Source organism: Sphaeramia orbicularis, chromosome 15, assembly GCF_902148855.1.
Source record: "Sphaeramia orbicularis chromosome 15, fSphaOr1.1, whole genome shotgun sequence".
Lineage (NCBI taxonomy): Eukaryota > Metazoa > Chordata > Actinopteri > Kurtiformes > Apogonidae > Sphaeramia > Sphaeramia orbicularis.
Genome location: NC_043971.1, coordinates 35,546,083 through 35,573,517, shown reverse-complemented (window position 1 = coordinate 35,573,517; position 27,435 = coordinate 35,546,083). Strand labels below are relative to the sequence as shown.

Genomic DNA, 27,435 nt, shown 5'->3' with positions numbered 1-27,435 from the left:
TGGTGAATCAGTGTTGTAGAAGGTGACGGTGTTTCCACGTTCAGTACAGAGCCTCTGAACGTCCAAAATGGGTCATATCTGATGACTATGAAAAGATGACAAACTGGATTTTACACCAATTATTTACATGTATTGATGGGATTAGTGGATCAACAGGTATTAAACTGTTTAGATCAGTAGATGCTTTTGGTCACAGGTGGATATTTGGATATTTATGGGTTAATTTTGAATATAACATGTATGCAAATAAATTCACTTAAATTTTACACTCTAGCTCTTTAAAAAAAAGTATTAAATAAATAAATGAAACTGCCATAGGTAGTGCACTTGCCAGAGGCCTTTGACAAACAACATTGGCCTATATTTTCACACTTTATAACCTGATACTAGTCGTTTTTCTCTATCTGCCAAATTGAGGGAGTCACAGTAAAAAATTTGTTACTGTGAAAACCATGACCTTGAGTTTGACCTTTCAAGATCATCACAGGTCAACAAAATTGGCACCAAATGAAAGGCAATATGTGACTTCTGATTAGTCGATAATACTATGTTACTCGATATCTGCCAACATTTCATGAAAATACACCGATACACAAAGTGATAGTGGAAAACTAAAAGAACACTATTTCCTACTTTTCCAAGCTGAACAGTGTGGTAGAAGTTGTATTCTCCTATCTTAAATAGTTCCAAAGTCACAAGTCAATGGAAATTGCAAGAAAGTGCCAGAAATAGCGATATTTTCTGCCATAACTCTGAAACGGGAAACAATACAGAAAAACAAAACAATATGTCATTTCCTACTTTTTCATGTGTTATAACGTAGTACTAGTTGTTTTTCTCTATCTACAAAATGGAAAGAGTTGCGGGCGAAAATTTTGTATCTTGAAAATCATGACCTCATCCAAGGTCATCCAAGGTAAAAAAAAAATTGGTACCAAATGAAAGGTCATATCGGACTTCCTAAAAGTCGATAAAGTTAGTTGATATCCGTCTTAGTTTTCAACATAGAAGCCGTTTTCTGAATATGCAAATTAGGAGCTTGACCCCAACTTTAGCCTATATCTCAGCTGTACTTTGAACTATTATTGACAAAACCTAATCAAATCGACTAGAGACCATGGCAAATCATTTGGTCATGGTTTGATATGAATAATGTTTGAAATGTGACCGCAGAGCACATACAGACAAACAGACAGACGGACATATGAACTGACCAATATGTTTGCAAACAATAAATCTTTGACTACTGCTATAAAGCTGACTTCAATCATGTCAATAAAAAAGTATAATATAATAAAGCAGTGGTTCCCAACCTTTTTTGGCTCATGACACCATTTTAACATCACAAATTTCTGGTGACCCCAGACATTCAAAACAGAGACTTTTTTTTTTTTTTTTTTGCTAAAATTGTAATAGTTTGCTGTACTATGTTGCAAATAAATGATCATTTTAGATGATATTTAGTCTATATAAAGCATATTATTATGGACAGAGGCAGAAAATCCAGGTGTAGATTACTGCACAAAGTGAGAATTTTATTTTCCTTGGACAGGATATGTACACTCAGTCCATTTTGCATTTACAAGGCTGACAATAAATACTGAACAAACAATAACTCAAACTATGAATTATGAAAGAGCTGCAGCATCTGAAACCGACCACAATGAACATTTGAAAGATAAACAGTACCACAGTGCTTCAGTTTCAGCTTCACAGTTTGTCATGTCTTATGTATTGTGATTGTCTCTCTCAACTCAACAAATATATTTTTTTAAGTTTTTCTTAATTTTGATCAATTACTAGAAATTTCAGGCAACCCCATTTGAATTCCAGGCGACCCCACATTGAAAAACACTGGATTAGATGAGTTGTTTTTTTGGTTTTTTTTTCTTATCAATTACTATAAATTTCAGGTGACCCCATCTGAAAAACACCGTAATAAAGTATGTGTATTATTCATTCATTTTCTGAACCCGCTTTATCCTCACTAGGGTCACGGGGGTCGCTTGGAGCCTATCCCAGCTACATAGGGGCGAAGGCGGGGTACACCCTGGACAAGTGGCCAGTTCATCTCAGGGCTGACATATAGAGACAAACAATCACACTCACATTCACACCTATGGGCAATTTAGATTAACCAATTAACCTATTAGTGCATGTCTTTGGATGGTGGGAGGAAGCCAGAGTACCCGTAGAGTACCCACGCAGACACGGGGAGAACATGCAAACTCCACACAGAAAGGTCCCACCCCCCGTCAACTGGTGTTGGAATCGAACCCAGGACCTTCTTGCTGTGAGGCACGAGTGCTAACCACTGCACCACCGTGTCGCCCTGTATGTGTATTAGTACAAGCCAAATGTAATTACTTTACAATGTACTAAATGTAGACTTTACTTTTTTTCACAGGTATAGGAGCCATCAGAGGAACACACACCTCCTCTGTGGATCCACTCTGTCATTTGCAGCTGCAGTCACGCCAAGTGGCAGCTACATGTTCATTCCCCAGCACTGTTCTTTTCTGCTTTCTCTAATTTCAGACATTTACAAACCCCTGGCCGACGTTCAGGCAGAGGTGATGCTGCAGAGATTGGAAATGATGGTGGAAAAGTAGGGCCATTTTCAAGAATTCCACCATTACTACATGCACTAGATACACTAGAAGCAAACGACGGGGGACAGACAGCTGTCAGATGAGCAGCAAATGAAGTGCATTAGAATCTGGGCCTAATCACAGCTTTGGGCTTCGCTGCAAGAATTCCATTTTATTACTTGTCAGAGTCTGCTGCTCCTGAATATCCCCTGTCACCTTGCACAAGTTAATGAACCGACATTGCAGATATATTTCTATCATTCAATATAAAGAGGAACTGGTTACTTTTTGTATGAAAATGATCTGTTCATTTATTTGAAACAAGGGGTAAAATCTACACAGGTACACTATATGGACAAAAGTAATGGGACACGTTGAATCCAGGTGTTTCTTTTCTAACAGAGGTCTGGGCTACAAAACAATAATGATAAATATCAGAATATAGTTACATATTATGATGAATATCATTGCATTGGTTTTGTCTAAATTGTTATCTTTGCTTCCAAAATGCCTCAGATGTTTTTTTTTTTTTACTTAATTTCTCTCAATAATGATTTTTTTTTATTTTTTTATCCATGACCATGATTTTAAATATTCTACCTTTAAATGTCTAAAATATTTTTCATGCTCTGATTGTAAATAATAATTTTCTACCACAACTGACCATCTACTTTCCTCAAATCTCACTTATGAAGACAAATCCCCCATTAAACATTAAGGAAATATTAATGATTATAAACTATATGAACAAAAATGTTGGGAAACATCATGGCTACAGCTCGTCAGATGTCCTGTTCATGCTGATTTGAGATGGAAACATTATTTATAGTCAGAGCATGAAAGATATTTTACTAATTTAGAGATAGAACACTTAGAAACATAGTCATGGATAAAAATAATAATAATAAAATTAAAAATGTTGAGATAAATTAAGTTAAAAAAACATATCTGAGGCATTTTGGAAGTAAAGACATCAACTTAAACAAAACTAACCAATGCAATGATATCGATCACAACTATATTAAACTATAGAAAACTATTGTCAGTATTGTTTTGTAGCTAAGACCCCTGTTGTCCGAATACTTTTGTCCATATAGTGTAGCTAAACCAATGACTTCAATCACTTTTGAAGGTAATGCTGATAACTGTTACTCATCTGTGGGAGAAAAATTAAGTTTGTTCTAAATACATCTGCTGTAAAAGAAGCAGCAGCAGCATCACAATAGTCCTGCATTCTCCTGATGTTTGAATGAACTGTCAACAAGTTGGTGAATCACCTTATGAATGATGACTGCTCTGAACTGGAGAGCTGCAAGTAGCTGCAGTAACACCAGCAGAATGACAATGTGGCAGTGTTGAAACAGGCCCACTGTATTTACTAGAGCTGCCAATCCATTAAAAAAGGAATGGCATGTATCAGCTTATCATAATTGATGTAAAAATCCCAGAATTAATGTAGAATAAATTCAAATATATATATAAAATGAAACCCTTTGTAGCATTGTTTTATCTTTGATTAACAGATTTTCCTACTTTTAATGACAATAAAACTATAAAGGTCATGAAAACTCACTGGTGGAAACATATTGTATTTTGTTGAAATGATTAATATGCTTCACTCTGTACAGTCTACTGTGAATTCAGTCCGTTACTGAGACAGACCAGTGTGTTCATATGATGAGAGAGAGAGGGAGAGAGAGAGAGAGAGAGAGAGAGAGAGAGAGAGAGCACTGAAAATGCAAAGCCAGGACTCAAACAGAAAACAAGTGTTTACTATCAGCTTATTTCAAGGCATTACTGCTCTAAACACAAAAGACATATATGAGCAGGAACAGGAAGTAAACAAAATAATTCATTTTCTGAACCTGCTTTATCCTCACTAGGGTCACGGGGGTCGCTTGGATCCCAGCTACATAGGGGCGAAGGCGGGGTACACCCTGGACAAGTCGCCAGTTCATCGCAGGGCTGAACATATAGAGACAAACAATCACACTTACATTCACACCTATGGGCAATTTAGATTAACCAATTAACCTATTAGTGCATGTCTTTGGATGGTGGGAGGAAGCCGAAGTACCCGGAGAGAACCCATGCAGACATGGGGAGAACATGCAAACTCCACACAGAAAGGTCCTACCCCCCGTCGACTGGTGTTGGAATCGAACCCAGGACCTTCTTGCTGTGAGGCACGAGTGCTAACCACTGCACCACCGTGTCGCCCTAAACAAAATAATATTAACTTTAATTTTCTTCAATCCACTAACAAATCTTTTATATTAACTTTAATTTACAGCTCTAGTATTTACTGATTAAATGGCCAATGAAACATGGGAAATATTTGCTATACACTGTACTCTGATATAAATGACAATAACAACAAAAGCTTTTTTCTGCAAACCTAGTAACAGGTGAGAACATTAACCTATTCATGAACTTATATCTTTTTATAGACTTTAGACAGTTAACATACACTGAACAAAAATATAAACACAACACTTGTTTTTGCTCCCATTTTTCATGAGCTGAACTCAAAGATCTAAGACTTTTTCTATGTACACAAAAGGCCTGTTTCTCTCAAATATTGTTCACAAATTTGTCTAAATCTGCATTAGTGAGCACTTCTCCTTTGCCAAGATAATCCATCCACCTTTCATATCAAGATGCTGATTAGACAGTATGATTATTGCTCAGGTGTGCCTTAGGCTGGCCACAATAAAAGGCCACTCTAAAATGTGCAGTTTTAACACACAGCAAGAGCTGTTGTCCGTGAATTGAATGTTCATTTCTCTACCATAAGGCGTCTCCAAAAGGGTTTCAGAGAATTTGGCAGTACATCCAACCGGCCTCACAACCGCAGACCACGTGTAACCACACCAGCCCAGGACCTCCACATCCAACATCTTCACCTCCAAGATCATCTGAGATCACCACCCGGACATCTGCTGCAACAATCACTTTGCATAATCAAAGAATTTCTGCACAAACTGTCAGAAACTGTCTCAGGAAAGCTCATCTGCATGCTCATCATCCTCATCGGGGTCTTGAACTAACTGCAGTTTGTCATCGTAACTGACTTGAGTGGGCAAACGCTCACATTCGATGGCGTCTGGCACTTTGGAGAGGTGTTCTCTTCACAGATGAACTCTGGTTTTTAGTGTACAGGGCAGATGGTAGACAGTGTTTATGGTGTGGTTTGCTGATGTCAGCGTTATGAATGTAGTGGCCCATGGTGGCGGTGAAGTTATGGTATGGGCAGGTGTATGTTATGGACAACAAACACAGGTGCATTTTATTGATGGCATGTTGAATACACAGAGATACAGTGACCAGATCCTGAGGCCCACTGTTTCACCCACGACCATCACCTCATGTTGTAGCATGATAACGCATGGCCACATGTTGAAGGATCTGGACACAATTCCTGGGAGCTGAAAACCTCCCAGTTCTTGTATGGTCAGCATACTCACTGGACATGTCACCCATGTTTGGGATGCTCTGAATCTATGTATACGACAGCATGTTCCAGTTCCTGCCAATATCCAGCCACTGATGAGAAGTGGACCAACATTCCACAGGCCACAATCAACAACCTGATCAACTCTTTTATTACCTCCACCAAGGAGGTTATGTTTTTGTTGGCGATTTTTGTCTGTTTGTCTGTCTGTCTTTGTGCAAGATAAGTCAAAACATTATGGACGGATTTGGATGAAAATTTCAGGAAATGTTGATACTGGTACAAGGAACAAATGATTAAATTTTGGTGGTGATTGGGGGTGGGGGGGCACTGATCTGCCTTGGCGGAGATCTGCACTGTTTTTTCTAGGAAAGCACTTGAAGAGCGCAGACCTCCGCCAAGGCAGATCAGTGGCCCCCACACCCCCGATCACCACCAAAATGTAATCATTTGTTCCTTGTGCCAGTATCAACATTTCCTGAAATTTTCATCCAAATCCAGGGCACTGATCTGCCTTGGTGGAGGTCTGTGCTCTCCGAGTGCTTCTAGTTTATTTATTTATTTATTTATTTATTGGTTTATTTAATACGAACAATGCACATTTATGAACATTGCTGTATAAAAACACACCTATGTAAATATGCCAGAATTAGTAAAAATAACTACTTTTCATCTGCATGTGAAGGAGATGTGTTTCACTGTGTGAGGCAAATGGTGGTCACACCAGATACTGACTGGTTTTCTGACCCCCGGACCCCCCAATACAATACAACTACACATTTTAGAGTGGCCTTTTATTGTGGCCAGCCTAAGGCACACCTGCGCAATAATCATGCTGTCGAATCAGCATCTTGATATGAAACAGCTATGAGGTGGATGGATTATCTCAGCAAAGAAGTGCTCACAAACACAGATTTAGACAGATTTGTGAACAATATTTGAGAGAAATAGGCCTTTTGTGTACATAATAAAGATTTAGATGTTTGAGTTCAACTCATGAAAAATGGGAGCAAAAACAAGTGTTGCATTTATATTTTTGTTCAGTGTATTAATCAACTCTAAGTTGTTATCATTTGATTTCTTGGCGGCTTAGAGATGATGCCACTCCACCCACTGATATATGAGCTGATCCATTTTTCAATACACAAATACAACTGAACTCTCTTTTCCGTTCATACACTTAAAGAGCCCTTCCACGTTCCATAATCCCTTCCAAACAAAGCAACATTGCTCCTTTTACAACAACAAATATAAGGTAGAAACCACTCAAGATAGCACAAATGTAAACCAAAGGCAGCCTAGTTATCCTAAATAACATACTGTACTGTAAATGACAAATATGGATCCCATTTGTAGAATGCCTTCAATTCCACATGTGATGTCTGTCAATTTAAAAGCTCATTTTGCAAGAAAAGACTGTCCAATCCAATCCAACTTTATTTGCAAAGCACTTTACAACAACCACAGTTGACCAAATTGCTGTACAGAAAAATAAATAAAAAACAAAATAACAGAGTAAAATACAAGAATAGATTAACCCTTTCATGCATACTGGTCACTACAGTGGACAGCTATTCTACAGCTGTTCTCTTCTATATTCATGGGTTTTGTTGTTTTATTTGCATATCAACCAACGCAGTGGACGCTTTCCTGTTCTTGATAAACCTGATCTGCAGTAGGGTCAAAACACGGTATTCGAAATCTCTCTGACGGGACATTTTAGAGACAATTTGACAGATCAGTGTTGCTAAATGACCCACATTTTTACTTTTTAATTAATTTTGCTTTAGTTGGACCATAAGGGATTATCCATAACAAGAAGCTACTTTATATTGAAAAAAATGTTGGAATGGCAATAAATTAAAGTGCGCTCTCTGACGGGACATTACTGCGTTTTGACCCAGTAACATGTTTGAGTGTAAATCAATTACTAATTGTAATTAGACTGTAATTAACAGTTTTCTTACGCATTTTTTTCGCATATTATCTCCATGAAGCGAGTAATAACTAGTATCAGAGTATGTTAAAATGTGAGAAAACATCAGATTAGCTGCAAGAAAAATGTTTTTATTTCATAGTTTTCACACAGTATATCAATTTCTGATGATGAGTTTTAAGTACATGTTTCTTTGCTTCAAAACTTAAACACATGGTGTCCAAATGAGTGGACATTTTTGTAACTCCATGAAAAATAGGTTAATTTTAAAAAAATTCATTTGCATTGTTTTTTCATGCCTAAAGAGGAATAAAAATACTTGGGGAAAAAAAATCTTGGCCAAGGTTCTCATAATTCATGAATGAAAGGGTTAAAAGACAAAACAACTTTAAAAATAAAATTTAAAAAATGATTACGTGTAAGACTGAAAATCTGTAGTTAAACAGAGGAGGCATCCTAAGTTAGTCTACCCACAAGCTGTCCAGAGGCACTGAAGATGTCTCTGCAGCTCCCGACATGACCAAACTTTCACCTTTCTAATTACTTTTAATATGTTTCACTCATCTTAAAGACTGAGCTGAAATGTGAAGTGACAGCCCTTTGGATGTTGGCCAGCTGTTTCACACAATACTTGATATTTCTTTAATTTTTTTTTTTTTTTTTTTTTTTTAATACAAGCCATGACTTCTTCACTTGTAAAATAAACTGTGTGTGGAGGTTTTTGGGAAACACACACAAATCCAGCACTAATCCAATTCTTATGCTACAGGGGAGAGCAGTAAGAGTTGTAAATCGATCAGATTATTATGCAACAACCAATACAATATTTTTTTCATTTACATGCATTAAAATTTCATGACTTCATGATTGATTTTAAAATTGCACAGATAATGTATAAAGCACTAAATCATTTACTTCCAAACAGCATAAGTACTTGTCTGAGTCATTATGAACTGGAAGGAACAGAAATGTGTCAAAAACAAAGAAAGAAAAATCAGGACCAATACATAATGTAGACGTATCTGCTGAAGGGGTAAAGCTGTGGAACGGCTTTGACAAGAATTTGAGGATCTGTGGTTCAATTTAATCATTTATTATTAAAAATAAATGTAAAAAATATGTTTTTAATGTGATGAATGAATATAACTATTTATCAAATCGAAATGGGAAAGAAAAAAGAACACATACTTTTTGTAAATATTAATGCCGGCAGCTTTAACACAAAACAGTTGAATAGGTGTAAAAGCCATAGCTTTACATTATGGATTTCAATACAAACTGAAATAAATCAACGAAATCATCCAATACTAAAACTGCCACAAGTTGTTATATGCGTATATAGCAACCTGTGGGCATTAAATGACCAAATGGGTCAAATTTATCCATAAACTATTTCTAGCAAATAATGATGTAATTTATTATAGTAAGTCTCTTCAGTATGTGTCGATGTTTAATCATGTTGTGTATTGGTCATCTGGTTTTATAACTTAATTGTGTTAATTGTTAATTTGACCACTATTCACTTTGTACAGATCTCAGTATAAATCAGTCTAAATGACAATCAGAATTAGAAAACAGACAGAAATTTGCAAACCAAACAAATATGTTGATATTTTCTTCTATTATAAATGACTTGACATATCTATCAGATCACACACCAATTGATTCTACCTAAAGCCTAATTTAATTAAAGAAGGGATGGTTTGTTTTGATCCTTAGAAAATACAGAATATCACAGGATGACAGACAGAAGACTTGTTTAATGATAAGCCAAAGTAAACAGTGGGTGGTGATGCTAAATATGGAAATATTCCCACATTACATAAGGTACATTATAACCAAAACTAAAGAATACACTCAATTCAGTCACTTATTCAAGCATTAAACTCACTGAAGTTTTTGTCCTCGATGTAGGTAAAACCATATCTGATGTAGTAGTTGCCATACCTTTGTTTTGCCATGATTTGAATCGAAACTTTTGGGTCTTCTTTTATGCTGTGAAATGTCTGGTGTTAATTAGCATTACAGCGCATTACCGCCACCTACTGTTGGGGAGTGTGAATGGATGGCACTCAGTTCTATAAAAAATAGCACAGGATTACTTTCTGAAATTTGTTTTTTTCCCCAGACAAAGACATCAGAAGATGGGTTTGCGACCCACTTTTGGATCGCGACCCACCAGTTGAGAATCACTGCTAAAGCACAGTGGAAAGGGTGCAACTTCACTTGAACATATTATAAATACCTGGGGATGGTGATCAGCAACAGACTGGACTGGAAATCCAACACTGAGGCTGTGTACAAGAAGGGGATGAGCTGACTCTACTGTCTGAGGAAGCTCAGATCCTTCAATGTATACAACAAGATACTGGAGACCTTCTACCAGTCTGTTGTGGCCAGCACCATCTTCTTTGCGGTTGTTTGTTGAGGTAGCAGCATCAGAGCAAGTGACACCAACAGACTAGATAAAATGATGAAGGCGGCTGGCTCTGTAATGGGTCTGAGACTGGACCATTTTCAGACCGTGGTGGAGAGGAGGACACTTAAAAAACTGATCTCCATCACAGACGATGATGAGCACCCTCTCCACCACACTGGACAGACAGCGGAGCACCTTCTCAAAAAGGACTGTTGCAGCTCCACTGTCAAATGGACAGATACAGGAAATGTTTCCTGCCACATTCTATCTCACTCCATAATAACTCACCTCCATCTGATGTCTCTGCTCATAAATCCATTTGCACTTAAATGTCATTTTGCACCTTCCCATTTGGAACATTTCAACTTGTTTTGCACCTTACAGTTCTCTTTCAGCACATTACAGCTATTATCCAGATTCTACCCAGATGTTTTTATACTTCTAATTTAGTGTACAGCATTTGCTCTTGTGCTGTACTTCTTTTTTTTTTATTTTACTGGTGTTTGCTGTAGTACTCTATTGTTATTGTATAAGTGTCATGCTGCTGCTACATTGTAATTTCCCAGTTTTGGATACATAAAAGTACATCCATCTATCTATCCATCTATCTAGTGAAAGCAAATCCACTATTTTTACAATCTAAAACCTTAAAACTCATTGACCTTGTGGAGATTAAAACTATTCAAATAATGTATAAAGCAAAGAATAGCTTACTGCAATACTCATATATTCTGTATCACCATCTGTAGAGTAAAACTGTGGAACAAATTCAGTATGGAGATAATAATAATAATAATAATAATAATAATAATAATAATAATAATAATAATAATAATAATATTGAAGAAAACTGTTGAATTGTTGAGTCTGTTTGTATGATTATACTGCCATGAACCTACTGTTGTGTATAATTCAATTGCTGTATTACATATTTGTTGTGGTTGAATGCTAAAATTAGGAAAAATGTATTATTTGATTCTTGTATTAAGTTAGTGATAAATGTGTAAAAGCACTTGAGCGATTGGATTAAATAAGTTTATACTTCTTCCTACTCCTTTTTGACCATGCAAAATTTAGACTTGCACGTACTTGAAGATAAATTCTGTTCATTTAAATGTTATTTTGTTTTTGTCTTATTTTGCTTTGTTTTGTTTTATTTTGTTTCTTTGCATGTTTGAAATAAATCCATCTATCCATCCTTGTGGTATTAAATATTGACACTGATCATGCATATGGTGTATTATAAGAAAAAAAAAAAAAAAAAATTTGACTGAGCTATAATAGTTGTGCCCCAAAATTCCACCCATTGTTAAAAGAAATGTGAATATTTCGTTTACTGCCACTGATCTAGAAATTGCAATAAAAAAATAAAAAAAAAATCAGGATGACTTAGAAAACAACTATAGACACTATACTTCTACCAGACATCTGAAAAGACAACAAAACCTTGGCAACACACTGAACAGAAGTCAAATAACCTTCAATGTAAAGGGAAAAGCAGTATTTACAGATAACTTAATTCTACAGGGAGCACTGCATCCAAGTATTGTATCTGTGTTTATGTGACCTGGTTAAATCCATGTGTCTGTAAAGAGTAAATACAATACAGGTTCCATCATATAAGACACATTCTCACAAAACACACACAAACACACATGACACTGTCTGTTAGCACAGTCTATCTGAACTGCTGTTTACATTGTGTTTACTGGAAACATCAGAATAGAACTGGAGATGAAGGGAACAACAGTCGTAAACATGTCACAGATTTAAACATCCCATTAACCGATGTGATACACCATAGAGGGTAAACTATGCACTCTGATTACTCCTTTTTCAGGGAAATGCTTTAGGGGCTTGAGTGATGAGGGAGATTATATTAGTGTTACAGTAAAGCCGTAGAGCTGCATTGGATTGGATCATCTCAAAGGTCCGCTTTTGTTTCTCTCTGTTAGTCTGATAGAAATCCCCTAAAAAGGAACGGACAATGAGAGACAACAATAAGAAAAGTGATTTCATGAAATGAAGCCAAAATGCATTTGTTTAGAATTTAAGAGGACAAAAAAAGAAAAGACAGAAAAGCTTTCCCTGATTTATCTTCTCTAGTAAAATAGTGAAGAGGAGTCGTGTATTCAAACAGGTAGAATGATGTGCACCACAAAATCAGGTTTTAGGTCGATTCCAAATCAGAATCTCAGAATTTAAATCCAGCTAATGATCTACCATGTTTTCCCCTCCTGGATTTATCCAAGCACTGTTCCACTGAGCAGTGACTCCAATGATTATGTTTCAAATACAAGTTATTTTACTCTAACAGATGCAGACAGTAGCTTCTCATTTCTTCAACAACTATCAGTTTAACCCATAAAGACCCAGTGCTGCTTCTGTGGCAGTTCCCAAATGACTTTTTTTAACCTTTCTTAAAGCTGCAGGAGACTTTTGTTTTTTCATCAAATCTGTAAAACCATAGTCATAGCCTAAATATCACAAATCTGTAAGTCTGTCTGTGATTACTCACCTGAATCTCTTGTATTACGGTGAACAATTTCGAAGTGCCAACCACCATACACAAAATCCTGTGTTTACATTCAGAGCCAGGAGGTAACTCGGGCATCTTCTGAATTTTTTGTTGTGACATGCATTGTGGGAAACGGAGGTTCGCGCTGCCGCTGCCGCTGTAAGAGATTCAGGTGAGTATTCGCAGAAAGACTTACAGATTTGTGATACTCAGGCTATGACTGAGGTTTTACAGATTTGATGAAAAATTGGTCACAAAAGTCTCCTGCACCTTTAAGTGATTTATCATCATTTACTCTACTACTCTGCTCTGTATTTTGCATTTCTAAAATTGGAAATAAGCAAATGGATCAAATGTCGGGCTTCATGTTGACATTTTTGATATCCGATTTGGTATGACCCGGAAGTTACTGACTTCTTCATATGTTGAGCTGGACGGTCGTGGGTTTGCTAGTATTCTACTTAATGCAGTGTTTTTCAACCTTGGGGTCGGGACCCCACATGGGGTCGCCTGGAATTCAAATGGGGTCGCCTGAAATTTCTAGTAATTGATAAAAAACACAATGTACTAATAAAAAATATATGGTGAGTTGAAAGAGACAATCCCAACACAAAGGACATGACAAACTCTGAAGCTGAAACTGAAGCACTGTGGTACTGTTTATCTGTTAAATGTTCATTGTGGTCTGTTTCAGATGCTGCAGCTCTTTCATAATTCATAGTTTGAGTTATTGTTTGCTCAGTATTAATTGTCAGCCTTGTAAATCCAAGCTGGACTGACTGTACATATCCTGACCAAGGAAAATAAAATTCTCACTCTGTGCAGTAATCTACACCTGGCTTTTCTGCCTCTGTCCATAATAATATACATTATTCAGACTAAACGTTGTCTAAAATTAATGTTTATTGCAACATAGTATAACAAATTATTACATGATCTAAAACAAATTAATTTGAGCAAAAAAAAAAAAAAAAAAAGTCTCTGTTTTGAATTTCTGGGGTCGCCAGAAATTTGTGATGTTAAAATGGGGTCACGAACCAAAAAAAGTTGGAAACTACTGTCTTAAAGCGTTCTGCGCTAATGGAGAATTTTGTGCTATTCAGAGGCAGGAAATGCTTTACGCTCTAGGAGGATTCTTTGAGGTATTGTTGTTCTGTCTAATACAGTTTGTCCATGGTAGCCAATCTAAGTAGAAGCCACTTTGTATAACACACGAAGAAGTCAATAACTTTCACGTTGTACCAAACAAGATATCAAAAATATCAACACAAAACCCGACATTTGGTCCATTTGCTTATTTCCAATTTTTAATTTGTGCGTATAATTGAAAGAATGAAACACAACTCCTTTTTTTGATTTGTACATGAATAATGAAGTAAGTCATTTTTTTCGTTTTCTGATTGTGGATTCGCATTTAATATGCAAAGGACGAATGATACACAGATTCGTTCTGGTATGAGCTTTTGTTGAATACAGGCCAACACAACAGCAGCTGTAATATCATTTGGGCTGCCCTGTATATCCGACCCCTGATCCCAATCCCCCGTCTGTGCCTGTCTGCATGTGCTCACTACTGCATGAAGTCCTTTCAGCCTCATCAGTACCATCTACACTCCCTGTTATTCTGTCACTTTGTTCACTGTATGGCACCTATAGGGCTGTAACCCCCCCCCCCCTTCCTGCACCACTGCCTCCTCATCTAACCCATCAGAGTCTTGTCCTCTGTTCTCCTTAGACTCATAATGCAAATTCGTCTGCAGACTCGTGCGTGTTCTTTGCCGATCTGTGTTCATGCACTGCACGTGAGCCTGTTGAATTTTACTGGGTCCATTACCTTCAAAGGTGTGGACTAAATTCGAGATTTAACTTCAGGCTTCTTCCTATTTACACAACAAAGACACAGCAGGAGAAGGCTGAGGGGATCAGATAGTGAGAGGAAGGAAGGAAGATAGGAAGAGAAAGGAAAGAATCAAACTATCAACCTATGAGTTCTGCGCTGTTTTTGTATCCGACTTGAAACAGAGGTACTCGAAGGGATAAGTTTTAAAACCTGAAGTTATTATTATTGTTATTAAGACCTGGTATTTAAACAAAACCATGAACAAATGAGTGGATGGATGGATGGATCAAAAATTGAATAGATTAAGGGATGGGCAGGCAGATGAACAAATGAATAAAAGAAAGAATAGATAAATAAATAACCAAACAAGCCCCCCCCCAAAAAGACAAATGAATGAATGAATGAATGATTGAATGAGTGGACGGACAAATGACTGGACGGACAGACGACTGGATGGATGGATGGATGGATGGACCAAAAATTGAATAGATAAAAGGATGGGCAGGCAGATGAACAAATAAATAAAATAAATAATAGATAAATAAATGACCAAACAAACAAACAAAAAAACCACAAATGAATGACTGAATGAGTGAACAAATGAGTGGACAGATGGATGGATGGACCAAAACTTGAATAGATAAAAGGATGGGCAGGCAGATGAACATATGAATAAAAGAAAGAATAGATAAATAAATGAACAAACAAAAACAAAAAAGACAAATGAATGAATGAATGAATGAATGAGTAGACAGACAGATGACTGGATGTATGGATCAAAAATTGAATAGATAAAAGGATGGGCAGGCAGATGAACAAATGAATAAAAGAAAGAATAGATAAATAAATGAACAAACAAAAACAAAAAAGACAAATGATTGAATGAATGAATAATTGAATGAAGAGTGAACAAATGAGTGGATGGACAGATGAGTGGATGGATGGATGGATGGATGGATGGATGGATGGATGGATGGATGGATGGATGGATAATTGAATAGATAAAGGGATGGGCAGGCAGATGAATAAAAGAAAGAACAGATAAATAAATGAACAAACAAAAACAAAAAAGAAATGATTGAATGAATGATTGAATGAGTGAACAAATGAGTGGACAGACTGATGGATGAAGGGATGGGCAGGCAGATGAACAAATCAATGAAAGAAAGAATAGATAAATAAATAACCAAACAAAAACAAAAAAAAGACAAATGAGTGAATGAATGAGTGAATAAACAAATGAGTGGACGAATGGATTAATGAACCAAAACAGGAACAGATAATGGGGCAGACAGGATAGCTGGTGAACAAATTAAAGAATAGATGAATAAATTAACGATAAAAAAAAAAAAAAATCAACCAAAAATGGACAAATGAATGAATGAACTACCTCTGTCCATTTGATACATTTAATTTTTTTTAAAGCCCATTCAACAGTTTCTCTGACTCCACTCCTTCAGCTTATAGATTCATCCATACTGAATAAAACTGCAGAACATTGTGTACTCAAGATTATGAAGGAAGCAATCAGGACTGCAGCGCTATAGGTGATGGCCTTCTCAACTGAAGACTTGACTTCTCACAACAGTCAGCAGTTTATTGTGAAATAAAAAAACAAAACAAAAAAAAAAAACACATGAAAGTTTGAAATCCACCAAGGTTGACTGAGAAAAGTTGAGGAAATAGCTTCGACTTTTGCCAGTAGCCTATGACGCACAGCACTGATGACGAACAAACAACCAATTAAGCTTGTTTTGATTCTTTCTATTCTCTCCGATCTATTTTTTTTTACTTGAATTCAACAACGTAAAAACGCTTCTAATGAACAGATATGGAGGCCGTCATGGTCAACCACTCTCCTGTATGGTACACTTTTAACAAGCAACACAAACTCAAAAAAGAAAAAAAACAGTGGGAAAGCACATTTCACAGGAAAACAACTCAATTGTGTGGCTGTGACTTTGCGTTCTTCCTGCTCTGAGAGTGCGAGTACGACGGGTTGGAGTTACATAGCCAGGCCTTTGGATTCTGGATATCGAGGGAATGGTCAACACTGATGGGGAATCCCTTAAATATTTACCAAGTGGACTGAACAAGCAGTTTTGCGATGGCAAGAGATTTGCTAGAGACAGAAAGCATCAGCAAATGTCAGGGTGAATCATCTAAGGGGCATCAATAAATCATAGCAAATGCTCTAAAAAACCTCACTGGTCTGTCCTGTCTGATTTAGTATGTCTGTAGGATGTCCCACTCTCATCTACTAGAGAAAAACCACAGTACGAACGGCCGAATATAGAACACACACACACACAGGTCACCAGTGCACATATACTCCCGCACAGATGAAGACTTTCAAAGCAGTAACTAAGAAAGATGATATTAAAAAGCAAATACCTGATCTGAGTTCCTGCAATCACACCTCATGTCTCCCTTTAGTCACATTCATGCAGACCTAAAAAGGAAGAAAAATATTTTAAAAAAAATAAGACTCACTCTGTTCATTATGTAAGAATTTAAAACATCTTCACAGACACAATTAGAGAGTCATGCAATTACTTTTAAACACTATTTATTTATGCACTGTTGCCCATAAAGTTAGATTTTTTTTTTAATGGCTGTGACATTGTGATTTATTCTCCATAGATAAAGTGTAACTGGGACTCAGTATGTAATCATTGTACCTTTTCAAAGCTGATTACCAATGTGTATAAACAGGAATAAACAGAGGAATGTGTCTGGTTTTATTCCAACTTTATGGGCATTAGCATAAATATGCTTATTGTTATATCTGATTAACGCAATCTAGCAAATCATTGTGATGAAATACACTCAAGGAAAAAAGAAACGCACCACTTTCATTTTCTCGACTTTTTCAGATATATGACAGTTATTGCAAAATTGCAAACTACAATGAGTTCAGTACTATTCTGTTCCGTCCAGCCTGCAGCATGCCAATGGCCCGATCTCTCTCCGGTTGCAGTAGTTGTGACATTGTGGACAAATGTGTTTTTGCTCCATTTTGGTGTCTTTTTATAGGGAATGGTTGTGCACAACTGAGGAGAGGTCCAATTCATCTGTGAGTTTCCCTCATGAGCAGACATGGGTGAGGAATACAGAAATACAGTTCTTATTGTTAATCAGAATCAATCAACCGCAACCAGGAAAACAATCATTTAATTTTGACTCAGAATAGTACTGAACTCATTGTAGTTTGCAATTTTGCAATAACTGTCATATTTCTGAAAAAAAAAAAAATAAGATCGAGAAAATGAAAGTGGTGCGTTTCTTTTTTCCTCGAGTGTACTTCAGATGTACTGATTTAAACAGCAACACAGTCTCTTCTTAGGGTAAATCTTAGGGTAAAATTATGTTTATTACTATCTTACTTGTTCCTCCAGTTCTATATTGAACACATATCTAATCAATACTTTCACATTTGACTCTGATGACATCCAAAAAGTCAGATGCAAAAATATGGTGTCCTAAACATTAGCCACCAGCATTATAATTTATTTCAACAAATGCATTGAATGTTGTTAATTAAAAGTGCCATATTTTGCCACTTTTATTAGTCTTTGGTACATTTATTTGTGTATTTGGATCCTAACAGTTCATAAAGTTTGAATTTGAACCCTCCAGGTGCTGCAAAGCCATCTTTATATTCATTCCAGCAAAAATGCAGTGGATTTCTACAACCTGTTTTCATTCCCTCTTTATTTGTTACATTTACAACTAGTTATGTCACATCATTTGCACATAAAAGGTCAACACTTCAGATGAATATTTCTCCGAGTACGTCATAATTGTTTGTCAGCAGCAGCGGTTGTAGTAAAAACTGAAAGTATGTCCAAACTTTGAGCCGATCACCTAAAATGTTCAGTTGTATTAACAAACTCAAGTGACTGAACAGGACAGAAAGCACAGTCAACAACCCGGAAGGGGGTGAGGTCATGTGCATTTAAAGGGCCGGTGCTCAAAACGACCTTTGTGGTGTCATTAGTCAGAAAAAGGGTTGAAAAAAGGAACCTGTGGAGTTGAATTAATTAAGAATTCAGACCCAAGCATAGCATTTATAGTTTATGTAGAACACAGGGAAATGTTTTAAAATGCATAATTCCATTTAAAAAAGCAAAATATCACTCCTTTAACATGTGGTAAAAATGTTGATAACAGACCGAAAATTTTTTGGTAATTATTGAAAAAAAAAAAAAAACACTATATATTGATTTCTAAAATCTGCTGGTTCTTGTTAAACTTTTTTGGTTATGTTTAGGCAGCAGAAGCTTTTGCTAAAGGCAGCCGTACACTGTGCGATTTTAGAGACGATTTCTCACTCGTGCGACTCTTTCTGGGATCGGGCCAGATGTGCCTCTAATCGTGCGTCGTGCGTCGTGCAGTGTACATGGGGTAAGGAGAAGCCATTAACACCTCATCACCACCTCACGACCAGCAATCGTGTGTTCGCAAGGAAAACGGAGCTGTTCGAAATCCTGTTCGCTCCTCGTGAGAGTATCGCACTGTCAAAGCAGTGCCACGAGCCCATGTGCCTCAAATTCTCACACTGTGCATGCGCGAACACAGAAGCGTACAGTAGCGTACAAGCTAACAGTAGCTGGCTATTGGCCTAGTGCAGCTTAGTTTTTGCAGCTTACCTCTAGTTCCGCTGTAGGATTGACAGCCCATACTGTCCACGTCTGGACAACCAATTCCTGCACCAAACACATCATCGTCTTTTCTTCTTTTTTGATTCCCCGCAGATAATGGCACATGTTACCAAAGCGGCTCATTGGTTTTTGTTTAGCACTACCATTTCGTGACTCACGCCAATACACAATTGTCTATGCACTTTTACGGATTCCTTGGTATTTTACCGTTGTATTTCCGGATACAACACTTGAACGTGTGGTGCGTCCTGTGGTGTATGGTCCTACAGTGTGAGCAGTCAGGTCGCATACGAGCATCGTATGTACAGTGTGAGAACATGAATCGTGAGCCTTACTTTACGATTGATTCGCACAGTTTGAGATGGAGCTGCGTGCAACGATCGAAATAATCACACAGTGTATGGCCACCTTAAGGGAGATATATCAGGACCAAACCTTCATTTTTTTGTACATCTGATATCGACCCAACCACCTCCTTTCTAATTTTCTGAACTGCTTAATCATCTGAGGGGTGACAGGAGTTCTGAGGTCTGTTTCTGCTACTGACAGGACACATTTGTCAGTTTATCAGTTCATCACAGGGCTGATTATGGGGCCATTATTGTAGCAATATTATTTGCAAATGCGTGTGGAGAGTTGAGTGTCCAAATCTCAATCTGTCTGTGCGCAGTCGGATTTGCAAATGTGTAAATGAATCTGTAAATGCGTGATGAGATTTGTGTGTCTGTACAACAATCTGCAAATGTGTAAAACAACTTGTGTGTGTGTAATCAGATTTGAAAAGTCAAAGTATTTTCACTACAAGTGAAAGATCTTTTTCACTGTTAATTTTAAAAGGGTCATGGAATCCACCTTGTGAAAAAGAAGAAGATTAATCTTCTTCTTCTTCTTCGATTATTAGTGGCAGTTGGTGAACCTTGCAAGCACAACTCACGTAAACTCACGTCAGGTACAAGAACGAGCAAAGCCGAACGCAGCCGGAATGAGGGAGCCTGTGAGCCTGAGCCCAGGGCAGCCTGCGCCCAGGCACGCAAACCCTGGTTTTACAGACAAATCCCGCTGTGCATTTGTGGATCTGTCACGGCAGAAGTGTAGCAAAATTCACGTGTGTAAAGAGAGCCAATCGAGAAGCCGCTTGACTTGTAACCAATGATTTGTCTGTATTTCTGGGTCTTGTAGTGAAAATACTTTGACTTTTCAAATCTGATTACACACACACAGACACACAAATCTCATCACGCAGATTCAGATTTACAGATTCATTTACACATTTGCAAATCCGACTGCGCACAGACAGATTGAGATGCGGACACTCAACTCTCCACACGCATTTGCAAATAATATTGCTACAATAATGGCCCCATAGCTGATATACTGTATACAGAGGAGCTAAAATTATTCTTACATTTGCATTAAAGGGCTATTTGGACTTTAAATATAGGGTACATTCACATCTGGAAAGTCCATTGGTCCACTTATTTGGTTCGGATCGAATTAATTTTTTTTTTTTTTCTTTTGGGTTGGATCATATTCTCATTGCACTTTTTGCTAGTGGACCAAAATTTGTAAACAAAAGCATGCATGTGTCAAACTGCGCTGGCATTGGACAGAAAAGTTGGGGGTGGGGTGAATCAGAGAAGGCGGGCGTTGATGAAAACAAACATGGAGGTCCTATGTGCAGTAGGAGCAAATGTCAATGAGACATTCAATCTCCTCATTGCTCCACGGCTCATGGCTGCTGCTATAAACTCTAGCTACCCAATACGGTTCGGCTACTTCCAGTTTTGTTGATCACCCACAATGCCACGCAGCCACGGTGGCTCGTCAAGCACAAAAAGGTGCAAGGTTCCTTGGTTTGTTTCAACACCAGAAGTGAACCAGCCCAGGGTCAGCTTGTTTGGTTCAAATCAGAGTTCCTGAAGTAGGTCAAAAGAAGTACGTCTGAATACACCCATACATTTTTTATTTTTATTTTTTTTAATTTATTAAAGGTACATGTCCTTGGACAGTGGGAGGAGGCTGGAGTACCTACAGAGAACCCACTCAAGACACAGAGAGAACATACAAACCACACAGAAAGACCTCTGACCTCCCTCTTGTTAGCTGACAGTACTAACCACAACACCTTCATTGAAAAAGGATGTTGTACAACGACAAAATCAATGCATCCATTCAATCTACAGCAAATGTAAAGCAGGACCATTATGTTAACAGAAGATAATTGAACTGAGTCTGACGTCATTTAGTCTGAAGAAGGTCATTTCTGTGAGACTGTTCATTGTGTACTGATATTTACTTAAAGTAGAAACCTCAACCAAACAGGATTCAACAGTTAAGACGATTCAATATTTGCAACAATTATCAATTCTTAGCATGAATGTAATCATCATTGGCACGAAACAACCATCTACAGAATAACCCTTGCTTTGCTTTATGAAACGTTGTTTCTAATCGAGTGAAATGACCTGCAGAGAGCTTAATATTTTAGCTGATTCCACTAGCAGCATGCAGAAACCTTAAGATTCGTTCACAGCCTCACAGTAATTAAACAAATTAAAGAGCTCATAGACAGGATTGCAGAATCCCACTGAGAATGAAACAGTCATCTGCGTGCTTTACTAAGTGCTACAAACAACTACAAGCATACATGGAAGCTGTAAGGTATGGTTTTCTTGATAAAGCACATTTGACAACAGAATTAGTCAATGTACAGAAAAACATAAACATTAAATTCTAGGGATAAAGACACTCCGGTCCACCAAGCAAGTAAAAGAAAAAGAAGAGAAAAAAAAATCAAATCCTGTTCTGAATATGCACACGCACCAACTAATACTAAGCCTGAGAGTTAAAAGAAGTGTTCTTAGTTTACTTTTACATGTGGGAACAATTGAAATAGATCTCATTATAAGCAGATAAAAAGCCAGTAGGAGACATAATCTGTGTCAATATATAATGAACATACTACAATCTGTGATTCAAAGAAATTAAATGTCAATGTCTTTTTTTCAAAAGTGTGAATGAATATGTTAAATGTCAGCATGATGAGGCTGAGAACATTTGCTTGCATTAAGGAAGCGCTAATTATAGGGATTATATTAAATGGGACAGACTGAATTTAGGAAAGCATCGAGGTGCACCATACTGGCATTATGTGGTGTGTGTGTGTGTATAAAAAAAAAAAAAAAAGACACACACTGACAGAGAAGAGGGTAATTCTGCATGGTACAAGTAACTATGATACATACCTTCAAGGAAGCGTGTGGGAGTGGGTAAACACATGTCTCAGATGCTTTAGCAGGAAATAGTATATGCCCTAGTCACAGATTGCTTCCCAGAGCACTCATTTTGCTTCATTTCCAGCCCCATCTTTAGTAATGAACAGCATTCATCACTTCATGTGGCTGTGACTGCATGCAAGAAGAAAAAAAACAAACAAACAAAAAAAAAAAAACAAGGGACAGATAGAGGAAGAGGGGGACAAAGACTGTGGAAGGACGACAGATTGTCCTTCTGCACATGGTAACACTCCGGACTAATGACAGGCTCAGAGTCAATTATTGGAGTTAATAGGGTCCTGGTCGCTATAATTACACCTACAGAGACATATATATCTTGTCAAGAATGATCGGTTGTGAAGGTTCAGTAAGGTACATGCTCTTCAGAAATGGCTCATGTTGTTCACCCACAATGCTGTGCTGACAGAGCCGTGAGATGGCTGAAGGATCAAGGCTCTGCTCAGCCATTTTCACAGTCCTTGCATGCTGACTTTACTTCTGATGCTGCCTCCACCCCTTGCCATCCCCCTGTGGTCCCGAGGACAAGATTCTGCTACGCTGCACTGTGCCGCACAGCTTCAGCCTGGATTTCCCTACGAGCTTAACAGGGAGTGTAGTCCTCTCATTGTTTAGCACTTCAAAGGAAACAAGAGAAAAGAGAGCGGAGCAAGAGAGAGTTAGTGGAAGGAAAAGAAATGATAGACACAGGGTGAGAATAGAACATGAAAAAGGGAAAAGGCAGAGGGGAAGCAGCAAAGGCGCAGTGTTGGTGGAAAGAGGAAGAAAAATATGAGAGAAGCAAAAGAAAGAATCCATGTGTGAAAGAACAAGAGAGAAATGGACAGATCTCCGACACCAGACGTTTACACTTTCAGAGTACCTGATCGCTAAATCCAGACTGTGTTTCCAGAAGAAAACGCGCTGGAATCAATGTCAATCACTGTAAAATGTATATGTCAAGTGAAAATTAAGACATATACACAGATTTAATCATAGTTTCAATTATGCAAAACAAGTCCCCGTTTCTTTTGAGCCGTTTTGCACAGGAACCGGTAATAACTAAAGATGCATAACAATTCAGTCGAGGCCATATGGTGCATTTCTTTGTTTCAAGGTGGCTTCTCCCTGTGGATGTGGCATATCCACCATCTGTGACATTTAACACTACTGTTCAAGGCCAGCAAGGCCACCACCCTAAATGCCTGCCACATCTTTTTTTTTTTTTCCCCCAACTACCACCTTTATGACTATCCGGTACTTCACTGTTGTTAACCGTTGCCACTTTATTACCCCACCCCCCACAGAAGAGGCAAGGGGTATTGTTTTTTGGCTCAGTTTGTTTCTTTGGTTCTTTGTTAACGCTCTGGCAATGCATAAACCAAATTTGGTATGAATTCAACCAAGAGTTTTGCCACTAGTTATCCAGAATAGATCTCATTACATTTTGAGAACAGTAGGTCAAAGTTCCAATTTTTTATGAATTTTTCAAACCTTTTTTTCCCCATTTACTTATAATGGATGAAATTTCACATGTCTGTAGCTGTGAAACTCTTGCTTGAATTCATACCAAATTGGGTTTATAGATTGCCAATGACCCAGAATAGATGTGATTATATTTTGGGAAAAGTAGGTAAAAGTTCAAATTTTTTTACATCTTTTTTTTCTCCTCTCTCATTTACATATAATGGGCAATATTTCACATGTCTATAAAAACATCAATTTTGTTTCAATGCACTTCAAACTTAACACATACAGGGTGGGGAAGCAAAATTTACAATGAACATTTAGTTGTTTTTTCTCAGCAGGCACTACGTCAATTGTTTTGAAACCAAACATATACTGATGTCATAATCATACCTAACACTATTATCCATACCTTTTCAGAAACTTTTGCCCATATGAGTAATCAAGAAAGCAAACGTCAAAGAGTGTGTGATTTGCTGAATGCACTCGTCACACCAAAGGAGATTTCAAAAATAGTTGGAGTGTCCATAAAGACTGTTTATAATGTAAAGAAGAGAATGACTATGAGCAAAACTATTACGAGAAAGTCTGGAAGATACTATTAAAGAAGAATGGGAGAAGTTGTCACCCGAATATTTGAGGAACACTTGCGCAAGTTTCAGGAAGCGTGTGAAGGCAGTTATTGAGAAAGAAGGAGGACACATAGAATAAACACATTTTCTATTATGTAAATTTTCTTGTGGCAAATAAATTCTCATGACTTTCAATAAACTAATTGGTCATACACTGTCTTTCAATCCCTGCCTCAAAATATTGTAAATTTTGCTTCCCCACCCTGTACATAGAGGCAATTATTTGTTGACATATGGTCGCTGTGGCTCAGTTGGTAGAGCGGGTCATCCAATGACCAAAAGGGTTGGCGGTTCAAACCCTGGCTCCAACGGTCCACATGTCGAAGTGTCCTTGGGTAAGACACTGAACCCTACAGTGCTCCTAGTAGGGACAGGGCTTTGCATGACAGCAGCTGCCTACTGTCTGAATGTGAGGAATTGTAAAGCGCTTTAGGCACCATGAAGGTGTAGAAAATGCACAATGCAATTTCAGTCCATTTGACATTTTTGACATCAGCACATGCATAGACATGATAACATCAGCTGGATCGATGCCAAAATAAGCTACAATATGTGTGAGGGGCGGGGTTTGTTGTGCCTGGTGCCACCTATTTCACTGTTGCCGCTGCTGCTATATGCACCACCACTTTAACTGTACTGTTGTTGCATACTATGAATTTTGTACATATTAAGAAATTATTTATTTATTTATTTTCCCTTTTTCAATTTTTTTCTGTCTTTGCATATTTTATTTTATTATGGTAGTTTTATTCTACCCTACTTACCGTATGTATTCTATTTTAGACTTTAGACCTGGGTACCTACATTTCGTTCTATCATGTACCATTGACCGAATGACAATAAAGCCGAGTGTGAGTCTGAGTCTTAGGGTGAATTACAACTGAAACTCTTGGTTCTAGTTTAGGAAATGCTACATCTGTGAGGCATTTGACTGAGAGAAACCAATTGTGACTGTTGGCAGGAGATGGGACGCACTCTATGTAGTTTAATTTCTATATGCTAATCCATTCTTCCTGCAGAGAACAGACTCAAAGGCAGCTGTCACAACAGTATTCTGTAAACTTAGTTGTTTGCCAGTTGAACTTCAGTTCAAGAATAAAAAACAACCTTGCTAGAGTAAGGTGCAGAAAGGACACCACTTCAGGAAAAATATCTGCTTCATGGAGATAATGAAGAATTATTAGGTGGAGAAACTTTACCCTCCCCACTACTCTGCCATGCTCTTAATTACCTGTCTTATAGTCTGGCAGATATGACAGTGAAAGGGCATTAGTTAATCCATGTTGCATTAGGATAGAATAGCACATCTGCATATAATAATTCAGTATAGACTCTATTAGAAAGCCATAAGTTTTTAGCTTTAGTCAGACACATATTTATGGGAAATGTATTGCTTATTATTACAATGAGCAATACCTACACGTGGCATGTGGATGTTCGATTAAAGATACTGCTACTTGATTGTTCCAGGGAGAAAACATTGAAAGTTGCACATTGTACAATTTTCAGACTAACCCAGAGCTATTGGTTCAAAAATATTCCTTACAAAAAAAAAAACTTATGTTGTTGTTTGTTGAGCCTCCAACTGTCCAACTTGTCTCACTGCTCTGCTGTTGTTTTTAGAGGTGCCACTTCAATCTGCTTTATTCATAACGTGTGCAAATACTTAAAGCCCTATATGTGCAGTAATTATCATTCCTATATCTGCACATAGTGAAAGGCATTTTCTGTCAGCTACACTCATAATTAAAGAGTAAAGAGTAAAGGTGTGAATTTCAGTAGGGATCAGGAGTAAGTTGCTAAGATGTTTGTTTATAATAAAACTACTATAATTAAAGTATCCACTAATCCTGGCTTGGTTTGAATTGCACTTTAATGTTATGTTTCTGTAGTCTCACTCCAAAGCTGGTTCCAAAGAGACATTTTTTTAAATGTAGAACAGGACACCATTGATGTTTGTCCAGCTTTTGATATGGCCATCTCATTCAGGACAGCAATGATATCCTTCTATACAACGTATAAACCATTGTCAACTTAATTATGTGCAGACACTGGGCTTGGATAATTGTATTCAAACTGAATTTGTCATTTCATTTCTCAGTTTCAAATGGAATGCCAGTAAACTTGAAACTGTTCTATGAAACTCAGTTCAGTTGCTCTTAAAATGTATTTGATCCACACTGAAAATTTAATACTATACATTTACACACTCACATTTATGCACATATATATAATGTTTTACAGCATCATTTAAGACTTAAGTTAAGCATCTTGAGCTCAGTGTCCTTAAATGCAACACTCGCATTTGGCTAGGGATTAGATCAGTGGTTCCCAACCTTTTTTGGCTCGAGACCTCATTTTAACATCACAAATTTCAGGCAACCCCCGAACAGAGACATTTTTTGCTAAAATTAATTTGTTTTTGATCATGTAATTGTTTGCTATACTATGTTGCAAATAAATGTTAATTTTAAACGACATTTAGTCTATATAATGTATATTATTATGGATGGAGGCAGAAAAGCCAGGTGTAGATTACTGCACAAAGTGAGAATTCTATTTTCCTTGGTCAGGATATGTACAGTCAGTCCAGCTTGTATTTACAAGGCTGACAATTAATACTGAACAAACAAGAACTCAAA

The 27,435-nt window shown here is 37.4% G+C and overlaps 1 protein-coding gene across 1 annotated transcript in view; it reads right to left on the bottom strand.

The window, feature by feature from the left end:
* Positions 1-27,435, bottom strand: part of LOC115434336 (protocadherin-15-like) — a 348,357-nt gene that overhangs the window by 272,175 nt on the left and 48,747 nt on the right. The window contains exon 2 of the mRNA XM_030156230.1: positions 17,153-17,210. The gene's annotated coding sequence lies outside the window, so the exon portion shown is untranslated. The remainder of the gene's footprint in view (positions 1-17,152; positions 17,211-27,435) is intronic.